The sequence below is a fragment of the Eschrichtius robustus genome, chromosome X (assembly GCF_028021215.1).
Source record: "Eschrichtius robustus isolate mEscRob2 chromosome X, mEscRob2.pri, whole genome shotgun sequence".
Classification (NCBI taxonomy): Eukaryota; Metazoa; Chordata; class Mammalia; order Artiodactyla; family Eschrichtiidae; genus Eschrichtius; species Eschrichtius robustus.
The window spans coordinates 117866639-117870929 of record NC_090845.1 but is presented as its reverse complement, the minus strand read 5'-3'; the positions used below and the strand labels follow the sequence as shown (position 1 = coordinate 117870929).

General features: G+C 53.6%; 1 long non-coding RNA gene across 2 annotated transcripts; it reads left to right on the top strand.

The window, feature by feature from the left end:
• The first annotated feature begins 335 nt into the window (after positions 1–335).
• Positions 336–3675, top strand: LOC137757031 (uncharacterized). Of its 2 annotated transcripts, XR_011072295.1 has the most exons (3): positions 336–414; positions 2255–2334; positions 3076–3675. It is a non-coding gene; the product is annotated as an uncharacterized lncRNA (long non-coding RNA). The 2 variants fall into 2 exon arrangements; XR_011072294.1 differs by lacking the exon at positions 336–414 and having other exon boundaries at positions 2047–2334.
• Positions 3676–4291: the final 616 nt, after the last annotated feature.

The following is a 4291-nucleotide window of genomic DNA, read 5'->3' as shown; positions in this document are numbered from 1 at the left end:
CCTCTGTCTCAGCCCTTGACTTTTCACCGCTACACTTTTCCAAGATTCATCCTCTGGGGGGAAAAAAATTGAGAGTCACATTTTTCACTACACCTGCCGATCCTGGAAATCAAACGGCGAAGTTCTAAAAAGGACGTCGATTTGGACTGACATTTTGCTTTATTCCTCGCCATTGGACGGGGCGGGACCAGGCTTCCTTTCAGTCACCTTGTCTTTCTCCATCTGCAGGTACCCCAGAGCGATCCCCCTTCGTTGACTCCGAGGGGATGCAGCAGCAATTCATGTTTTGAAGTGCTTTAAACGGTTCAAAACGTGAGGCGCTGCTATACCCCCTCGCGAGGAAGTAGGAAGGTGGGGTTCTGCTGGACGTGCGTTCCCGCGGGGCACCTGCTCCCCAGGCCAGCTCTGGAGCAGGTAGGTGGGCGGGGGCTTGCGTCTCTCTTCCTCTTCCCTCTGCCCCCCTTTCCCCGCCCACGAGGCCCCGCCAGAGTCCGGGGAGGGCGCAACTGCATGCCAGGGGCTGGGGGTGGTGGGGGCCGTGCGCAGGCTATGCGAGCCGAGGAGGGACGCGGCGCCCCGCACTCAGCCGTGCCCTAGCAGCGGGAACAGTACTGCAGTGGGCGATCGGTGCTCTGGAGTATTGTTTCTGCTGCCCGGGCAAGGCTGGGACTCCTGCACGGGCCCACACCACTAGGTAAGTCCTAGTCCAGCGCCCGCCGTGTCCGCCCCAGCAGCGAGACCCGGGAGAGGCGCGTTTTTCCTCCGTCCAACCTTTGCCCGCCTTTGAATGTGTAAATAGGTGTGAAAAAGATACTGCATTTTAGCACTCCTTTCCCTGCCCGGGTAAAATTTAAACGATCGGAAGAAAATTCCTCGTGATTAGCTAAAATACCACCCACAGGACAAAAGACGAAGAAAGACTACCTTCAAGACCCAACAACTAAATGTGGGGGGGCGGTTATTGGAAAAGGAGTAGGGGGGACGCCGGAAGGTGACCTGCTGCAAGCAGTCCCCAGGCCGCTCTGCGGCTCCTGGTAAATGGCTCGCGTCCTGCATGTGGAAAGGACGTTGGAGTCCAGAAAAGATGAACGTTTCTGGCCCCTTCTCGACACCCTCTCCACCCTTCTTCCTGTCTGTGTTGCGGGGGAGCTTCTGTCGAGATCGGGCGAGGCCCGGGGCCTGGTCCGCCGGTGAATCCCAGGCGGCGTGGAAGGGCGCTGACCTGCCCGATCTGAGGCCTGCAGGGAGCGCGGGGACCCGAGGGGGTGGCTGTGGAATGAGGCTCTGCGTTTCAAGCTGCTGCTTGCCCTATCTCCCAAAATCTGGTCCCAGAATTCTGCCCTGGACGCGCCGCCCCAAGGCCACCTTGGTCGCCCGGGGGCCTCCCATAAGGGATTGCCCCGCTGGCAGGGCACTAGCTTGACAGCTCCTGAGAAAATGGCAGCACCTGAGCTGTCGACTCAGGGGCTCTTCGTGCCCCCCAGGACTCTGGACGCTATTGCTAATGACCTCGAAAGCCACCTCCATCCCTCCCTGGGGGCCCCGAGTCTACGCTAGGAGCTTGACAGCGGGCCTGGAAAAGAGAGGGCTCGCTCTCTGGCTGAGGTCGCACTTCGCCTGTAAAATTCACTTTAGGATTTTGGTTTGATCCGGCGCACGGGCAGGTCAAGGACTATTGGCAAAGACAGAGGGAGGTGTGGAATCTTTCCCACGCTTTCCGTCATCCTGAAGGAAACCAAGCACACGAAAACCCCTCTTGTCTGGACGGGCTGCCGGGAACTGGTCTTCCCGGGGGCCGGGAGTGGGGCCCCCGGAGGAGGTCGGCTTTGGGGAGCCTGGGGTTCCAGGCAGCCCGGAGCCGGGGCTCAGGCTCCCGCCGCCCCCACGCGCACTCTCCCAGACTCCCTTGCGCCACGGCGGACGCGGGCGGGTCGGGGCCCTTCCGGCCGCCGCGGACCCTCGGGTTCCCGGGGCGCCGCCACCCGGCTGCCTGGGGCCAGGCCGGCTCCGCGCGGCCGCGGCCGCCCCGCCCCACCCCGGCCGCGATCCCCGGACCGGGAAGCCCGAGAGTTGGCTCCCGGCCGGCCCAGGGCCCCGCAGGCCCGCAATCCCGAGGCCTGAACGGCGAACAGGTTCCCGCACCCGCCTGGCTTAGTGCTTCGGGTTGGGGAGGCACCTCGAGGCTGCCCCCCTGCCTCTCACCAGCTCCCTTTTCTCCCTTTCTCCCCCCTCGGGACGGGTCCCCTCGAGCCAGAAGGAAGCCCGGCAGCAGCCGGCGCCCACCCTCCGGGAGGACCACGCCCGCGCCCGCCGGCTCCCTCCAGCGGGACGCAGGTGAGAGACCGCGAGGGGCGGAGGGCGGGAGCCGCGATCCTGATTGGGGGCGTTGCCCTCCAGATGCGCTGTGGCGCTTTGCCCCGGGCCCCCAAAAGGCATCGAGATTGAGGGCGTCCACGGGGCCCTCAGACTGCGTGGTGCCCTTTTTCTGACTTAAAGCAGTCATCTTTCACCATTATTCACACGGTCGAAGTTGCAGTTCGCCTAGATTTTCCTCCAAGGAGAGAAATGTGAATAAAGCAATATTTTAGCCAAACATTTCCGTGTCAATTAAGAAGATGGCAATTCGTTCCAGACTATAAATTCTCTGTAACAACTCTCTAAGGTATTCGTTCAAATTGTTTTTCAGCGTTGCTAAATGTGCATCATAATGTGTGGGAGACTTGTGTAAGATGAATCCATTTATAGTCGACCGATCAATTGATCCGATGTTACCACCTTCAAGGAGGCACCTTTCCATTGTTTCCTCATCTTTTCCCAGCACATGTTATTTGTTAGGAAGCTGCGTGCACACGGCATTGTATTAAGTTTATTAGACAGGCGTGGCCCATAAACTAGGAAAAGTTTAGTCAAGCTCTAAATTTAAAATTCCACATTTCTGTAAGTTGTGGGACAAGATACATAGGTTACTTTTATAAGCTAGAATTGAACATAACTTGAAAATATTTTAAGCACAGGGATATTTTTTGAAGGCATCCAGCATTTCCAGTTAGCAGTACTGACTTTTTTTTTTCCCAGCAAAGGAACACTACATCAACACTCTTGGCCCGGATCTGGACACAGAAGACTCCTGTTTCAAGAAAATACAGTCATCTCTCAAATCCTGTGATTTATATGCATTCTAAACTCACTAGGTATTGAAAACCACCCAAGTGTCCCACAACATGGGGTAAAATATAATCAATCACTCAGTGTAATACTATACATCCTTTAAAAATGTTACTGGAAAGTGTTTTATGATCAGTAAGTCAAAATAACTCTCTCCCACCGTTTCTTTCTCCTGCTGCTCCCTGATACCCACGCTTCTTTGTTCCATTTGGCACTTAAACTTGTTTTTCCCGCCAAATGAGTCAGTCATGATGGGAACGTCAATTGATTTGAACAGATGTGTGTCAATGTTACTTGGGAAACTAGATGCCAATAACCAGGGCCACAAAAAAAGGCAGTGGTTGCAACTCTGTAAAAATTTACGCGTGCATACAGACAATGACTAAAGTGGAACCCCAAACAGGGAAACAGTTGGATACACTCCAGTGCTTGGAGATTGAATGATTGTGTGCTGCTTTTGATTTTCACTAATACGAGTAACTGTCCAATTAAAAAAGACCTACTAAGGACTCTGCAGTGCAAATTATTTTGCTGATTGTTTTAAAAACACCATACCTATCAAATCATCAAGGCAGATGGGGCAGCAGGGGACTGGGTTTGTTCCCCCAATCCGGGACCATTAGGCTCAGGGCAACACTTGGAGAAAAAGTCATCCTACACAGGTGGGAGTTAACTTCTAGGCAGCTTTCCTGAGAGACGGCACAAGATGAAAATAGAAATAGGTCCAAAAAGCATTTTTTGGAAGATCAATGAAAGTTTATTAATAGGAATTAAAGACTAGAGTCGGGGCTATATCCAAGTTGGCATAAATTTTTAGAGATCTATTTTCCCATCAGCCTACAGTGTAACTTATCCTCATAACCCTAAAACTTGATACATGCCTTTGTATTTAGAATAATTACATTACTCTTAAAGGAAAAACTATCTATGCACCAATTATAGCAAATGTGTATCTCCCCTGCCACTCTACAGCCCAGTCATTCTACCCATTAGTTACTGCTCAATAAATGAACAAAGATCTGTTAGCGCTTTCATAATATCTTACCTATCTGCAGCCTTTACCTCCCTCCCCCGCTCCAGGAGCGATCTCTTTGGCAAGTTCAAAAAGACGTAGACCCCTGTGGGG